This window comes from Neltuma alba, unplaced genomic scaffold (genome assembly GCF_004799145.2).
Source record: "Neltuma alba isolate B1F8T4 unplaced genomic scaffold, ASM479914v2 tig00013300_pilon, whole genome shotgun sequence".
Lineage (NCBI taxonomy): Eukaryota > Viridiplantae > Streptophyta > Magnoliopsida > Fabales > Fabaceae > Neltuma > Neltuma alba.
In genome coordinates this window covers 31,455-50,504 of record NW_021637580.1, presented here as the reverse complement: position 1 = coordinate 50,504, position 19,050 = coordinate 31,455, and positions in this window count along the sequence as shown.

Genomic DNA, 19,050 nt, shown 5'->3' with positions numbered 1-19,050 from the left:
ATTCATTTATCGTCTTATCGATAATATGATCGAACATTGTTTGCTAACTCTCTGAATGCAGGTACTCGTCATAGCTGCTGATTGATAACCTTATCGATCATATGATCAATAATTAGTATTTTATCTGCTCATACTTAGTTCTTCTATAACAAAGTTATCGATAACATTATCGATAATTTAATCCTTCTGAATAATACTTTTTCATATAACATGATCGATAAACGGCTTCAGAACAAAATCTTTATTTCACAGTTTATTGATAACCTGATCGAACACTCACTGATCGATCACCTACTCGATAAATCCAATTAATCCTTGCTCTTCACAGAACAATTTTCACATGGTATTTATCGATAACATTATCGATCATAAGTTTATCGAAAATGTGATTGATCAACATGAACCGAAGTCTCATTTTTGTAACACTTGAAATTATCGATTATCTGATCGATCAACAAGTATTCGATAAACTGTTCGATCACGTTACTTTTCCAGTTCTATTCAAATTAGCTACGATAGTTCTCAAATTCAACTCTCTATTTTCTTCCAAACTATTTTTAGCATCTATGATCATCTTGACCATTTTGCTAAGAGATTTGTAATCAAAGTGACTCTGATCTTTCTCTGGTTCACATATCAGCATAAGTGTTTCTGCTGCATTTTATCGATCACTTGATCGATAAATCAATGATCCGTCACTTAATGATAATCTTATTTATCCGTTTCAAAAAGCTTTCACTCTAATTATCGATAACCTGATCGAACAACCAGTGATCGATCAGCACTTCGATAAAAAATGTCCAAATTATTATTCTGCATAGTTAACAGACTTTTTGATTCCATCTGAAAACAATGAATAATCATTTTATCATCTGTTAAGCTCTACCCTAAGGTTTACATTGCAAAGATTAACTTATTGAAGTTAAAAGTGTTGTTGCAGAATACGAAGAGAAATCACAACGGCTCTTCAACGGTTGATTACGTCGCCTGTAACCTGCTGTGTCAGAAGCCCAGAAGCATTAATGGCGGAACCGTTGTAACTGAGAAAACACGCAAACGGAGTCACAACGGCTAGAAGCTCTTATGTCTAACGATTAGTTAACAACCTCAACTATAAAAGGCGTGAAGAAGCATTAATGAACGGAATTGAATATCCTGAGCTACCATCTGTGATCATTTACTATTACATTCAATACTCTGTTCTTTCAACTTTACTGAGCATCAGTGTTTATCTTATATACACTCTGTAAGAGAGATTACTCACTCATCATTGATTACATTAGTATGATACTCAAGAGTGTGGACTCTTGAGTGGGCTTGTAACCTTACGGGAAGTAAAGGGGAGTGATTGAGTGAATCAATTACTGTACTGAAGCGCTAAGAGCCCGATCAATCTTGGAAAATAGTGAAATACTCAGAGGTGTTCTGAGAACTGGACGTAGGTCAAGTGATTAAGACCAAACCACTATAAACCTTGTGTTTGTCTCTCTACGGTGAAATCTTCCTAAACTTACACTCTCTGTTTTTAATAGTATTTATTTTTAATTCTGTAAATTTTTTTAACTCACCCAATTCACCTCCCTCTTGGGTGAGACTGCCACTAACATTACATCTTTCCACCTCTCATTTGCTGGTACATGGCGTGCTTGACTTGGGAGTATACCTTAAAGTCTCATTCTATTATATCATAAAAAAGGCTTCTAAATATCTATTATTTCCTCTTACATGAATAATTTACTTTGATAATATCATATTGGTAACGTATATTTTAATCATGCATGTCAAAAGTCTAGCTACAAAGAAGAAATGGAAGTACAGTCGTAGATTTAAAAGATAGCAAAACATATCACAATATTAAAATGGAATTTGACACCTTGTTATGTATTTGGAAACAAACCAAACGGGTATGAATTTGAATCAAGTGTTTTCTCTTTGTCAACTTTTAGTGTCCATTCTTTAAACATTGTCCTGTTCTTTTTGCCCCCCTTTTCTATTGTGAAACTCATCTAGTCTGTTCTTAAAATACTCCTCTGGTCCTAAATATAGGACCTATTTTGTAGTGTAATTTACACTACAAAATAGGGAAAATGATAGCAAAATACCATGTAAATTTCAAAAAGACAAATAAGGCACCTGAATAAGCAAAATGACAAATAGGGCATTGGGTACCAATTTGGAATTTAGATTTTTGGCCTAATGACCGAATTGCCCTGTCTAAAAGTGAGAAGAAAGTAAACAGAGGAAGACATTGATGAAACACGGGAAGAAGGAAAGAAGAATGTTGGAAATGCTATTATCTAACTCCTCCGCATCACTATTCTGTAGAAATTGTTGATTTGGTGGGTTTTGGTTGTGGGAAAGAGGATTTGCAGTAAGAGAGAGAGTGAACCTGTAGGATTATGTGAGTGAGTAGAAGTTGATGGCGGGATTTTGATTATTCATTTTTGTGGCTGCTTCATGGTGAAATAGGAACATGATTATTGTATTTGAAACCACGAATAACAAGCGAGCTTGATATTACCATAGAACGCCAAGGGCTAACAACACTGCCGTTAGCAACCAGCATTCTATATTTAGTCCTCACAAAAATCATTTTCAAGCATGCATGGGGCCAATTTATCATTAGTAAACAAGAATCTTTTCTATCATTAAAAACATGTAAAAAGAATATTTCATAACAAAAGACCCCAGCATGAAAGTTCATAAAATTTCAAATATTTTCTTCAAATTTCATCAACGAACAAAAATCATTTTTTTGAGTAATAATAACTCAAACAAGAACATTTCAAGATGTAAAAAAAAAAAATTTACAATATCAAACAAGTAAAAACGAAAAATGGTACAATTGAAATGAAGTTGTTTTGATGAAACAATACTTGAAAAATATGAGGTAGCTAAATAACAATAAAACAAATAAGAAAATATCATTTATAAAAGCCTATTTACGGGACTCTATTCACACTTCCATTATACTTTAAGACAATCCTTCTTCTTTACTCTTACAATCATCAAAATTAATACTAGGGAAAATTTTGATTAAGAACCACATATGGGAATTAATTTCAAACAATCCCAAAAAATTCTAAAATGTTACTGTAAGACCAAAAGACTAAACTGAAATTAAAATTAGGAGTAAGATTATAATAATACTCCTCATTTTTTTTAAAAAAATAAATATTATATGGTTGCCGGAGTTTTGACCCCCGGAGGTTAGAGATTCGGCCACCGGCGCTTAGGTGGCCGTCGCTGAAGGTTGGAGCTCCGGTGGCCACTACTGTAGCGTTGGTGGCCTAAAGTTTTTTTTAAAAATAAGATGGCCAAGGGAAAGTTTGAACCCATGACCCCTTGGCACCCTAAAAATGATATGACTGCCAAGCCAAGCAAACCATTTAATCATGTAATGGAAATTAAATATATATATATATATATATATATATATATAACAAAGCAAACACAAGTATCCAAATGTAAGTGAACAAGTAAAATTCGACAATTTACAAGTAAAATTTAGTAATTTACAACAAAAATTTGGCAATTTACAAATAACGTAAGGGAATTCACAACCTCAAATACAAGTGTTTAAGTGTAAATGAGCAAGTGAAATTCGACAATTTACAACAAAAGTTTATGGATTTACAACCTAAATTCGGCTATTCACAAGAAACACAAGAGAATTCACAACTAAATATGTAAGTGTTTAAGTGTAAATAAACAAGTGAAATTCAGCTATTTACAACCTAAATTCAGTGATCTGTAAGAAACATAAACATTACAAAAGTAATAAGAGAATTCACAACTTCAAATACAAATATTCATGTTTCTTATGAATCGTTGAATCTGGGTTGTAAATATCTTAATTATTGTCGTAAATCACTAAGTTTCACATGTAAATCACTAAATTTTACAAGTTCATTCACACTTACATTTGGGGTTATGAATTCCATTATATTATTTGCAAATTGCTATATTATTTGCTTGACTTGATGGTCATATTATTTTTGGTGTGCCAAGGGATTATGGGTTCAAACCTTCCCTTGGCCATCTTATTTAAAAAAAAAAAATTCAGGCTACCAGAGCTCCGACCTCCGGTAGCTGAAACTCTAGCTACCATTAATATTTATTTTTTAAAAAATTAAAAATGAGGGGTATTATTATAATCTTACCCCTAATTTTATTTTTAGTTTGGTCTTTTAGTCTTCTAGTGACATTTGAGAATTTTGTAGGGGCTATTTGAAATTAATTCCCATCTGCTGTCCTTAATCGAAATTTTCCTTTAATACTATGCGGCATAAGCTGTTTAGCACAATGATTTCGGCAGCCAAGATACACCATCTTAATCCTTAATTTGCAACAATTTAATATAGCAGGAGAACTTGAATCTTAACCCCTTTTTCTTTTTCTACAAATACTAAAGTTACAAATTCGAATAACGATTGAGTTTCATCACCCTTAAATATTAGCTAATTAACCAAATGCCATGAGTTTGAAATATAACATTTCTACTTCCCTTTTCACGAAGCATTTTGTCACCCATGAGTGTCTCACCATTCTCTTCATGAATTTAAACTTTAATTAAGTTCCTTTCGCACTTCTATACATAAGCCTTAGCTTTCTAGCAAATTTTACTAACCTCCCAATCCACTTCTTCTCTTGAACATTAAACAAACACTTCAAGTGCATTCCACAATTCAACTCATAACCCTCGGACAATCTTAAATTTAAACCAATTCAATTCATACATTCCCTTATCAACCAAAAAGCTTTATTATTATAGGGAATACTTGCCTCTGGTTCAATGTAGTAATACATTCTTCACCGTTATACCTTACAATAAATCTTTTCTATCCATCATACAATTCGTCAAACACCTTGTGTACATACATTCGTACAAAAGTAAATAAAAATCATGGCAGTCCATAAATCATCAACCACACAATTCTCAACTAACCCATCAACCTCACAAAATTTTCTGCCTCAATTCCTTAACCAGACCCAACTTGCAATGGAGAGAAATCATGCTTTGAAAAGATGCCAAAAGATACAAAGGATATTTACTTACTTGAACCGGACAACCCTACCACCATCCTCCATTAAACCATATTCCCAATTCCTTGCTTAAACCATGCGGATAGCATGCACCACCATGACATACAAAACAAAAAAAAATGAAGGAGACGAGTTGATGATGCAGAAAGGAGGAAGGGGCAGCGATCGAGGAAGATGAAGTATGAGTGAAAGAAAGGCGAGGAGGACAAAGCAACGGATGGCGACCTAGGCGAGGGGGACGAAGCAAGGATGGCGACCTAGGCGAGGGGGACGAAGCAACGGATGGCGACCTAGTAGGTACATCGCCAGTGAATTTTGTGTACTGCAAACACCCCCCCCCCCCGGGGGAGCGGGGGTTCCAGAAATTCCTCTCCCCTTTCTCCCATCCCCCGTTTCCCCCATTTTTTAACATCTAATCATGTGTCGGCTAAACCAAAGCCCAGTAAAAAATAATGACATCCTTCCAAGTTGGTCAACAAAGTGACGCCACTTTCCTTCAAATTGGGCCAAAAATGGGCTCCTATCAATCTTTTATCTTGGACTATATTTTGGTGTTCTCCTTGACCAAATTAGAAATAAATTCCATAATTAATTGTTTGGCGAATTCCTAATCAAGAAAACTGTTATATTTCTTTTGAAAAAAACTCCCTTTCATATAATAATATTTCTTACATTTATTGGATTCAATATGGCTCCATATAATTTCACTTTGTTTTGGAAAAAATATAATAATATTTTTTATGCCCAAAAATTAATTTGAACTTAGAACTTCCATTTCTTGGAAGTAACTATCTCTGTCAATTCACTCCAATTCTTAAATAATTATTCCCCACATTTTCTAATTATTTAAGACCTTTAAATAATTTAAATTATGCAATTTTTGTTTTTAAAAAAATCTCAAATATAGGCTCCTCTTATTGTTGGGCTACAATAATTAATATAAAAAAAATGTACTAACCAACCTTTCATAAGTGTACATCAGGGTTGTGACACCAACACTAAAAATAAAAACAAAACATAGAGTTTAATTTTAAGATCACAGGCCCAATTTTAAGACAGTCATAAACCAGAAAAATCATTCTCATGGGGTCCGAACCACCCGCCAAGATCTTCACCCAAATATCATCATCATCAAGATTCTAATCTACCCAGAAGTTTGACAGCACCGAGAAGCAAGTAAAGACTTTGACGTCAAAATCTTATAAACTAGATTCGACCAGCCATAAACCAGAAGCAAAGGTCACATGCAGTAAGAATCAGCTCATGCAAACCAAAGCAACCTCATTTACATACATATATATCAACATCAAATTTCTTTCTTCCCAAAAACTCAGAAGCCGACATCCACAGCTCCAAAAATTGAGCCCCTGCTTCGGATTGAGAAAACAGAGACAAGGAGAAGAACATTTAGACCGAATAACACACATGCAAGACATATATATATGTATACACTTATATTTATCAGTTTCGGCCTTCACTTCTTAACTCTGTAAATTCGAAATCCATGAAGCTCAACTTAGAGATTTCAAAACCTGATACCAGATTGCTCATGCCATCCTTCGAAACATATATAAGAGCAAAAAAAACTCACATGCAACACTGTCTATCAACATGCAGACCCAAAAACTACCATCAGCCAAAAGCGTATATATGATATTCACGCTTCAAGTATCTTAAATTACTATGTTATGGGACTTATATAGAAAATTATTAAATAGAAAATCAACTATATGATAAAACAATTTATTTATAGAAATCAATAAAAAAGAATCTTATGTCCCTTGTCTCTTGCAAAATTTAACAAAACCACTATAGAATGCCAAGTGGATCTCCTCCTTCAATGCTTCGACTAAGTAGAACCCCAAATTCCTCCCCTTCTTCCACGTTCAGCTGCAGAAAAGAAAATTTTCAGCCCTCACTCCTCAAACTTTATGAAAAATCGAAAAGGAAGAAGGACCGAAGCTCTCAAATCCCAACACATATAACATAGCAGAGTGGGTAAAGACAACGCTCTGCATACATACTTATATGGCAGAAATCTGAAGAACAGAGGAAGGAGATGAGTTTTGAGCATGAAGAAGAAAGAAAGAAGAAAGAAGGGGGACGGCGTTCTGCACACACCGCGCATGGCAGCGACTTGTAGAATAGAGGAAGAAGAGGATTCAGTATATGGGTGTTGCCAAAAGAGAACAATCATTAATCTTAGCTAAATTAAGAATGATGGAATGATGAAGTACTATGCGGGAGGGGCTCAAGGGCCCTTCCAAATAAACCCAACTACCTTGTTTCAAAAGCAAGGAACAAAAAACCGGACTGGTAATTAAACCAGTTAAAGCAGTGGGTTAGGGGTTACTGGTTGGATCAGGGTCAAACCGGAATCAAACCGGTCATATTAAAATAATATAATTTAATTCACAATATTAAAATAAAAAAAATTCATAAACAATATCACTCTGAAAAATAAAAGAAGTTACAAAATTTGACCAGACTTCCATTTTATTTTATTAAGTATATAATTATATAATATGTATTTATATATAATATCAGATAAAAAATTAAATACAAATCTTTGGAAAACAAAAAAAATAAGAGAAATACTGACAAGCCTGCAAAGTCTTCCCATCCTTTCAATTTTTTGTACTTCCAAAGCATAGGCATACGGCGCTTTTCAATTTTTTTTTCTCTTTCTTTTCTTTTTTAAAATTCATTTGTCTCTTCTTCATCTACGGTTCTCCCTCTCTTTCTGTCTCTCTGAACCCTTCCTTCATCTCTTTTTTCTTTTTTCTATTCATTTGTCTCTTCTTCTTCCGCCACTCTCTCTCTCTCTCTCTGAAGAGTTCTTCCATTGAAAATGTAGTAATTTTTTCCTTCTTCTTCTACGTTTCAAAAAGGAAAACAATAGTAGGCTCTATGTTTTAACTCCAAAAAGTGATTGCAAGCTCATCTCCTCCCTGCGATCTCTCTCTCAGACACTGTCCTTCTTTCTCCTTCTCACCTTCATTCCTTCTTCCTTCAGATCTGATAGGTATTGCACTCTCCTTCTTTCGGCCCTCTTCTTCCTCCTCTCCTATCTTTCTTTTTCCATCAACCATTTCATTTTTCATTAGGCTTTGTTTTTTTTTTTTTCCCGAGTGATTTTCTTAACAGTAACCCGAGCAACCCAACCCAACCGGCGGTTTTTCCGGTTTGATGCCGGTTTACACTGGTTTGTTTCGGTTCATTTCGGTTTGATTCCCCACCAGTTTTATTGATGAACCAGACCGGATCACTGGCCGGTTCACCGATTTCCTGTCTGAACCGGCCGGTCCGATCCGGTTTTTTTGTTCATTGTTCAAAAGTTTCTTGATATATATATCTATCAAGAAACTTTTGAAATAGATTGTGTTGCAAATTATTAGACTTGTTCCTTACACCAAAAATAGCTTAATTAAATGCTTGCATAGTTGTGATGAATCCTTTAAGTATTCGTGTGGCTATTATACATCTAATAAAAATAAATACTAAAATTTTTAGATACAATAGGTATTGTACTGAATTGGTATAATATGTAAATTTTTGTTTGAAAGTGTAAAAACGTAGCAATGTAACCCTGCTATTTAAAAGGATTAATTTTCACCGTTAAATTTGACTTATGTCCCACGTGGCACTGCCACATCAGCACTCTATTTCCGCATAGGCCCTTACTTTTTGCCCTCTCTCCCCTCTCTCTTTCTGATGAAGCATGTGTATATGGACATATTGTCCCTTCTCTTCACAAACATACACGTATATATGTCACAATAATTGGAGGTAATATATATTAAGTATTAACCGCCCAATGTTTATAGACATGGAGTGATTGACTTGTAAGTGGATCTCAAAGTCACACTCCCTTTCGTAAGAAACAGCTTGTGTGTGTGCGTGTGTGTATTATTTTCATAAAATCATTTTAGTTCAGGTTGGTTTACTTTATACGAATATAGCTCATACCTTATAGAAGTATGAGGGTCGAATTTCATTGTTGATCATCCTTAAATATATTTTTGAATATTTTTTGAGCTGGGAGATATATTCTCGTCGCAGTGAGCCCACACCTCGACCAAGCTTTGTTTAATGCATTTTATGGGGAGAATGTGATTAAGCGTATAAAGAACTTTCTTAATGATAATTATAATAGAAAGGAACAATGTTTTATTTTTCATATAAGCAGCACGTTTAGTCATATTTGATACCGTTTGTATTTGGAGACCAAACAAATGTATATAAATATTAATATATAAAATAAATTTTTTTGGTTAATTTTATTGTTCATTCTTTAAATATCTTCTTTTCTTTTTTCTTTTTTGAAAAACTAGCCTAGCCTTATTAGAAGGGGTCTGAAAATATTGTGCATGTAAAAAAGGGGTCCCGTGAAAAGATATTTTTATCATTGAAAAAGATAAAGCACAAGATATTTTCTGCAAATTCGTCGCTTAAAAATTTCAATATTTTAATTGGAATTTCCATTTATATTATTGAACCGTTAATTTAATATCCATATCATAGCTGAATATTGGTTAGAATAACATTGTGAAAGATAAAGTTAAAATTGATCCGTAGATATTACATACACATATCTAAAATATTGTGCATCCAGGAATTAACATACACGTCTTTTTACACTTCTTAGATTCCAAATCAAACAAAATGCGCAGTTGCAAAATGACATCTTTTGTGGTAAGGTTAGGTGAAATTCAACTGAAAAATTAATTATTTGCTTGTGGTCAGGTGTGGCAGGCTATGAAATAAGAAGCTTTGCCCTTTAATTTCATTGTGTGTTGAATGATTTCACTTCTGGGACCACACTTTATTATTGAAAAGAAGCTTGCGTATTGTTCCTTCAATATTTTTTGCATTTTCTTTTCCATTGTTTTTAATTTTTGGGTGAGACCGTTATTCCTCTCTTCAAATTAACCACCATGCACGAAATCTAAATTGATGAAAGAAATCTGTGTTTTGTATTATTCCTCTTTCTCATTACACGTGGTTAATTCAATTAATCAATTTATGTATATTTTCATTAGCTCGCAGCTAATTATTCAAGGCAACTACAGTATATTTTAATGCACGTGAATATTGAAATCATATAGAAGATTTGCGAGTAATTAAGCAAATAATAAAAATGTCGGTAAAAAATTATTAATTACTGATGTGTGTGTGTTTATACTAGTGGTTGATTTTTCAAACATTAAGTTATCTGAAAAAAAGGTTGATGCAACAAAAAAGAAAGAAAACGATAGTGATGAGAATAAATTTTAACCTACAAGCAGTCTGGTCACGTGTGGTAGGCTATGAAATAACCCAAAATGCATTTTAATGAGGTATTCTTTCATCGTTTGAGGTAGTTCCTTAATTAATTTCATTGCGTGTTGAACAATTTCACGTCTAGGGCCACACTTTCATTATTGCAAAGAAGGTTGCGTGGATATATTGTTCCTTCGATAGTATTTTTGCATTTCGTTTTTTATTTTTTTAAATTTTTGGGTAAGACAATTATTCCTTGAGAGTAAAGAAAATAGGAAAAATGTTAGTATAAAAAATATTACTGGTGTGTTTGTGTGTGTATTAATGGTTAACTATTCAAACATTAAATTGTCCATTCTCATATCATGAACCATATTTTTATTATTGCTATATTATATAGATCACAGACTAACCCAAAATATACATTTCTGATGAGAATGATTCTTTATTGCTTTATGAAGTGTACTTGGACCACATTTTCATTTTCATTGATTTAGTCTCATATGGAACAGTACCCCCGAAAGAACGTCGGTAAGAGGAAACATACACCTCCACGCTTGCGTGGCATGCTTAACTGGGCATTAGTCCTCGAAGTCAACGCGCTACATTTCATATAGGAAACTCCTAAATATCTCCCCTTATATGCATATTTTATTTTGATAATATCATCTTCGTCCAAAGAAAAATGCTAATTAAAAATGCACATAAATAATATAGCTATATATATATAATATTTTGATGATGCATATTGATAAGTCTAGTTAAAAATTAAAGGAGACGTGAAAATGGATTAAATGCATATGATACAGTCACTACATAATCAATCTGCAATAAAAATATTTACAAAAAAATGTACAACTTTTTCTTGACGTTCACTAATTAAAAAATGTAACTAAACTGGCAACCTATTATTTTTACTTGAGACGGTGTGCTTTATTTTGTCTTCTTTGCTACCTTGTTATGTATTTGGAAACCAACCAAAGAGGTATAAATTTGAATCAAGTGTTTTTCTTTGTCAGCTTTTCTTGTTCATTTTTTAAACACCGGCCTCTTCTCTTCTCTCTCTGTTTTCTCGTCTATATGTTTTTTTTTTCACTAACTAGTCTGTGCTTTAAAATATATATTTTTTGGAAATTTTTTTAAAATTGTCATATCATACATATTCACCTATAAAACGATTGCATTAATTCAACCGAAAGCATGATTCCATTAATTATCTTAATATATTATTTAATTTATTTATCATCAAACAAAGAGTTAGATGTCAGACACCCCCTAAGTCTACCAAAATGGATCTAGAATCAGGGTAAGATTTTCAAAATGGATATATATAAATAGCATTAGGTGCATATGGCATGGCAGATTTTTCGAACATTAAAGCAGTCCCCAAAGACAGTTGATGCAACGAAGGAGCTGAGAAAATTACGTTAGTAATGAGTGAAAGTTTTGACACCACAAGAACTGTATTTTCAATATCCTTTGTATTGTATGAGTCATAGAGTAAACTCATAAAATACGTTAGACAAGAAGGACGTAACCTTTGTCTCTTTAGAATGTATAATTCCGCTTCTTGGTCCACATTTTCATTTTCATTGCCTTGTTTCATTTATGGTCAGTTTTGCAGGTCATATATGAAGAGTACCTTCAAAACAAGGTTACTGCTGGAAAGAAGCATGAATATGTGGACATATTGTCCCTACTCTTCACAAACACACACACATATATGTCACAATAATTGGGGGTATTATATATTAACCACCCAATATTTATAAACAAGGAATGCTTGACTTGTAAGTGGATCTCAAAGTCACCCTACGTTTCATAAGAAACAGCTTGTGTGTGTGTGTGTGTGTGTGTGTGTTATTTTGATAAAATCATTTTAGTTCAGGTTGGTTTACTTTATAAGAATATAGCTCATACCTTATAGAAGTATGAGGGTTGAATTTCATTCTTAATAATCATTTAGTGGTTAATCATTAAATATTTTTTTGAATATTTTTTTGAACTGAGAGATGTATTCCCGTGGCAGTGAGCCCACACCTTAGCTTAGGGTTGTTCAATGCATTTTATGGGGAGGATGTGATTAAGTTTGTAAAAGAACTTTCGTGGTGATAATTATAATAGTAACGAACAATGTTTTATTTTTCGTTGAAGCAGCATGTTTTAGTCATACTTGGTACCCTTTAGTATTTGGAGACCAAACAGATGCATGTAGATTTTAATATATAAAATAATTTTTTATTATATTTTATTGTTCATTCTTTAAATATCTTCTTTTTTTTTCTTCTTGAAAAACTGATCTAATTTTACTAGAAGGGGTCTGAAAATGCTGCGTATGTTAAAAAAAAAAAAAAGGTTTTATGACTAGATATTTTTATCACTAAAAAAGATCAAGCACAAGATATTTTCTGGAAATTTGACTTAACAATTTCAATATTTTGATTGGAATTTCCATTTATATTATTGAGCCATTAATTAAACATCGATATCAATGTTGAATACTGGTCAGAATAATATTGTGAAAGATAAACTAAAAATTGATCTGTATATTACATGCACATATCTAAAATATTTGTCGGTACGCACGCACATATTGTCACCGTGTGTTTTAAAATTCCAAAACCATATACATTCCGACCTCAAAATAGTAGCACTTTGCCGGGGGGGAAAAATGTGTTCATAACAACTACTACGACTATTATTATTATTATTATTATTATTATTATTATTATTATTGCACTTGGAAGAAGAAGTAGAAAAAGGAAAAAATATAGTAATAATTTGATTCTTCGTTGCTGCTGCAGCAGGTGGTGGTGGTGGTGGGGTGGTGAAAGTTTTGAAGAAGTATTGTAACCACTAGTAAAAATATCTTCTAGGTTTCAGATAGGAAATTTCCACCACATAATAATCTCTTTCTTCTTCCTTTTCCGTAGTTTTCCGCCCGTCTAGTGTGACTTAAAATTAAGAATTAAAATCCTTATTTTAAGTTGCCTCAAAATAGTGCAACTTTTTATAGATTATTATAGCTAGAAGAGCTCCTTAATTTTATGTCCCTTGGCAACAAAAATTAAACTGAAAAATAATTTCAGAAATTGGAAAAATACTACTTCTAGTCCTTAATATAAGATTCAATGACTAGTTGGAAAAGATTAAGAAAAACTAAAAAAGTTATTTTAAATTATTTATATTTAACTTTTTTTCCAAACTAATTTACCTATCAGAAATAGGATAGATTATACCTACAGAAAGTAGTTTAGAAACCTCTTTCTTTACAACATCAAGAATCAATGGGTTGAGTTGTCTCGTGGCTGGCGCATAGCTTTGGCACTATCTTCTAACAAAATTCGATGCATGCACGCATTAGGGCTAATTCCAGGAATATCAGCAAGAGTCCATCCAATAGCTTTCATCCTTCTTTTCAGCACCTCTAGGAGGCAAATTTCTTCATCAACAGCTATGTCACTAGCTACAATCACTGGCAATGTCCCATCTTTCCCCAAATAGGCATATTTCAGCAAATCAGGAAGTGGCTTTAGCTCTAAAGAGGGAGCTTGCTCAGTTAAGGGTATAAGGCACTTTAGATCAATGTTAGTCAAACTAGAAACCTACACTGAAGACTCACAAGCAGAAGAGTAGACTTTCCCAACTTGGGAATCATTAGCAAGAACAGTAACAACAGAAGAATCAAGTAATATGCCACAATCCTCAAAAGAAGCGCTATCAGTAGCACTCATATCAAAAGCAACATCAGGGTCAAAATCAAAGATTGCTATATCATGGACATGATCAATATTAACTAACAGCTCAGAATCAGGCAATGAATATGAATCAGTTGCATCTATAACATCAATCACATTAAGTAACTGAGAGAGTCCATGTGAATCAACAGAAGTATTAGATGAGGGATCACTGAAAGTGCTAAGGCTATGGACAGGCATAGAAGAATCAAAACTAGAATGTCTAACAATCTCAATAAAATCAGTGAAAACATCAATATCAGCAGCATCTATACCAGTGCATGTATCACAACTACCAATTTCAGAACATGAACAAGAGATAGAATCATCTAAGCCAACAATATCACATGATCTAGTTATCATACTATCTCTAAAATCTATGACAGCATTATCAGTGATAACATCAATAAAACTAACACCAATCTCAGCACAACTATCAGGTGGATGTCTTAGAGAGTCAAGCACATCAAATCTAATGATTTTACCAGCAAATTTCATAGTAAGAGTACCAGCATGCATATCTATCATAGCCCTAGCAGTCTTAAGAAATGGTCTACCCAAAATCAAAGATGAATGTCCCTTTTGCCTAAATCTAGCATCATCCATATCAAGAACATAGAAGTCTGCAAGAAATATGAGATCTTTTACCTTAACCAAGACATCCTCCAAGACTCCTTCTGGAACTACACAACGTTTGTCAGCAAGAGAAGCAATTAGATTTGTAGGCTTAAGATCCACACCTTGAAGTTGAGCAAAAACTGATTTTGGCATGACATTGATAGCCGCTCCTAGATCTGTTAAAGCATATGAAAACTCAATGTTGCCAATGGTGCAAGGTATGAGAAAGCTACCAGGATCCTTGCACTGCACTAGCATTGGCATCTGATAAAGAGAAGAGACAATTGCCCCTAAGTCAACTTTGCCATCATGCTTGAGCCTTCTCTTGGTGGTACACAACTCCTTCAAAAACTTTGCATACTTGGGCACTTGTGCAACTAGATCAACCAATAGAACATTGATCACCACCTTTTTGAAGATATCATAAACATCTTTGAACATCTCAACTTCTTTCTTTTTCCTTTCAGCCCTAATCACCTTTGTGGAAAAAGGTAAGACTTGCTCGTTCACTTTCTTCCCTTCCCCATCTTTTTCTTGCTCTTCTTGCATTGCCACATGTGGTTTTCATGAACTAGACTTATTATGCGATGTGGAAGCAGGGGGAGAATCTTTGATAGCTTCCTCATCTATTAAAGCATAGGCAGTGACACGATCTATGGAGGTAATTGAATTTCCGCTTCTGAGAGGTATAGCATTAACTCCACCAATGTTAGGATTTTGCTGGGTGCCAACATTAGGGTTAACTACTACCTGAGATGGCAACTTCCCTGAGCCTTGATTTTGCATGTTACTAAGTGCATTAGGTAACTGCCCAATCTGAGTTTGAAGATTCTGAATTTCTTGGCTATGTTGCAGATCCTTTTGTTCAAACTTATCCATCAGGAGTTTCATCATGCCTTCTAACTTTGAACTCTCATCTTGATTGGGTATAGTTTGCCTAACTTGTTGGAACATTTTACCACCAGAAGAGTTTATGCTTTAATTGAACTGTGATTGTTGAGGCTGGCCACTCCCATATCTAAGATTTGGATGGTCACGCCATCCAAGGTTGTATGTATTTGAGTAAGGATCATATTTCTGGCCACCTTAGTCATAGGCTTAGTGTGGTATATTGCATTACACGAGTCAACTCCATCATTTAGGTAAGGGTAAGAGTCAGTGGTGTGAGTAGCTAGAGAGCAAATAGAGCAAAGTGGCCCAATTAGAGCTGTAAAGTCAGCTTGTGGGATGAAAGCGGAAGAAGATCCCACAGAAGGAGCCATATTTTGGGGGGTTTTTCATCTGAAATACCACCATTTTCTCCATAGTAGATGCTAACTTATCAATTTTGCTCTCAAGGCGAGATTCAGAATAAGATGAATGCAATCTGACTTCATTTACTCTAGCTTGCTGTCTAGTACCAAACTGTTGGGTATTTTCAGCTTTCTTTTCAATTAATCTCCAAGCAGCTTCAACAATCAAGTCAAGAAGAGCACCTCCAGCAGCAGAATCTAGTAAATCTCTCTCAAGAGGCAAGAGCCCTTCATGGAAATATTGAATCAGCAATGTATCTAAAATTTGGTGGTGAGGACAACTGGATAACAATGCCTTAAAACGCTCATAATACTCATAAAAGGGTTCCCCAGACATTTGTCAAAAACCGCAAATATCCTTCCTGATGGAGGAAGTACGAGATGCTGGGAAATACTTTTCCAAAAACAATCTTTTCAGCTGGTCCCATGAAGTAATGAATCCAGGAGGTAACCAAAGAAGCCAATTCTTCGCAGAACTTTCCAAAGAAAATGGGAAGGCACGCATCTTCATCTAATCCTCAAACACACCAGTAGGCTTCATAGCAGTACAGATCATAGGAAAAGTCTTCAAGTGATTATATGGATCCTCACTTGCAAGACCATTAAATTTTGGAAGTAAATGAATTAATCTAGACTTTAACTCAAAATCAGTGTTAATATCAGGATAATTAATGCACCAATTTTGAAAATGTAAATCAGGTGAAACTAGTTCCTTGATAGTCCTAGCAGGATTAGCCATGCTACTATCAGAATCAGAAGAGTCAGAAGAATTAGAGAAATCAGCAGTTAACTTAATAGAAGAATCACTTCCTATAAGATTACTAGCTTGATCTCTCCTTCTTTGATGAAAAGTCCTCTCAATCTCAGGATCAAATTCAAACAATTCTTTGCTAGAGGATCTAGTCATGCACTCAACAACTATCACAAATCAAAGTGAAATGAAAAGAAGAAAAAAAGAAATGCATAAAAAAAACCCAAAAAAACGGAGAGAAAATATGTAAAATCACCTAAAACTCAAACCTAAAGTCTAACCATTGCTCCCCGGCAACAGTGCGAAAATTGATGATGCCTTTATCGTTAAAGCACTCAATTAAACTAGATCCTAATTAATTTGTAGTTTAGAATCGACCTAGGTCATTACTTCCAAGGAGTAAGTTATGGTTTCTTTACGTAAAAATTTAGGTGATAAAAAAAATGCTATAAATTGGACCTAAACTAAAATACAAAATTCTAATTCTAAATGCAAGATGCAAATGTCTTAAAATCTATATGAAAATTAAATTAAACTTAAATGAATGCAATGCAAATTTTTGGGGGTATTTTTTTTTTGGAAAAAAATTAAAATGATAAATAAAGAAAATTGACTAGAGAGCAAAGAAAATTAACAAGTGAAAATTGAGAAGTTCTCTTCGGTAAGGTAGAGAGAACAACTTAGCATTTGCATGGATTTAACCTTCATAATCTTAATTCGTTAATTAGACCAAAGGGAAGTGATAAGAGAGTGGAATTAATAAACTTAATTACCTACTTGAAACAAAAGGAACCCTCAATTTCAAAAACCCTTAAACTATTAGAGAACTCATAACAGTATAAGGTTGGTTAATTAAGCTTATTAAAACCAATGAAAAATAACTCAATTAATTCTGGATATTATGTTTGAAATTATCCAATTAAACAATTAGACAATTAACCAACTTAATTAAACAATTAAGAGGCAAAAGAACCCAAATTTTGCAATTCAAACCACATTGATAATTAAACTCATAATGAAAACTCAATTATAAATTCAATTAACAATGCAAAAGTTCTAAACATAAATTCCAACAAGTGTCTCAACACAAATAAAATCCAAATATCAATCCAATCCAAGCATAAAAATGACAATCTAGAACTAAATTGTCTCACAAAATTACAACTTAAAATTATTTAAAACTAAATAATCTCAAGTCCTTGAATTAAAAAGATAAATAGAACATCACTCCCTTATGGTCTTCAAGTGCTAGCCCAAGGCTCAAGCCTCCTCCATGCTCCTCCCAAGTTGTCTCCCTAACAAGCTTAAGCCTCCATCAAAATGTCTCTTCCTCCAAAGTTGTTAGATGCCATGGCCATGAATGATGAGGTGTAGATGAGAAGCTGTGCGTGTAGTGAGAAAGGAGAGGAATTGATTGAAATTGGTGGGTGAATATGGAATGGAATCAATCAAAATATGAGAGATGGCGTGAGACTCAAGGGATAGTGGTGAAGGAAGCCAAGGACGTGTTTTTTTTTTTTCCCCTGTGACCGTGGAATGAAGCAATCCTATTTTCATTGGTGATTGCTCGGATATATGGTGTGAATCTTTGCTCTCAAATAAGGAAAATATTTTAATGGGAGAAAAGGAAATTTTTGTGGATCCAAAGCTCAAGCCTATTAGTAATTAATTGATCCACTTGATATTAGTCATTGGATCGTGCTTAAATCCCAAGAAACAATCTTGCACCATTCGATTTCCTATATGCTCTTTCTTGACCTACAAGAATTTAAGTGCATCCATTAATGTAGATTATATCCAAATACAATATAATCTCTATCAAAATTAAATGTTGGATATGCATAAAAATTAGGCAAGAAATTACAAAACTTTCTAAAAATAATCTTTCTAAAAATATGAAACTTGATTCCAAAGAAATAAGAAAAATTAATTCCAAGTCAAAAATAGGAAATCACAAAATATCTATATTCTTAATCCAAAATCTCAATTTTTATAGAAAATCCAAAAATCAACTAATTAATCCAATTATGCATAAAAATACAATTAAGCTCAAAATTATCATTTAAATTCTAAATTAATGTGGGATAAAATTTATAAAAATTGGGCTTTATCAGCCATGCATAGATGATACCTCCAAAAGAACATTAATCACTATTGGGAAGAAGCATGCATCGACAAATTGTCCTAACCCTTCACAGCATACCTATCAAAGTCTACAATAATCTTTAATTCCTTGGATGGATGCATCGGTACATGGACTGCTTGACTTGTAAGTAGACCTCAAAGTCACCCTCCATTTCACACGAAACAACTCACATGTGTGCGTGTGTTTGTAATTTTAATT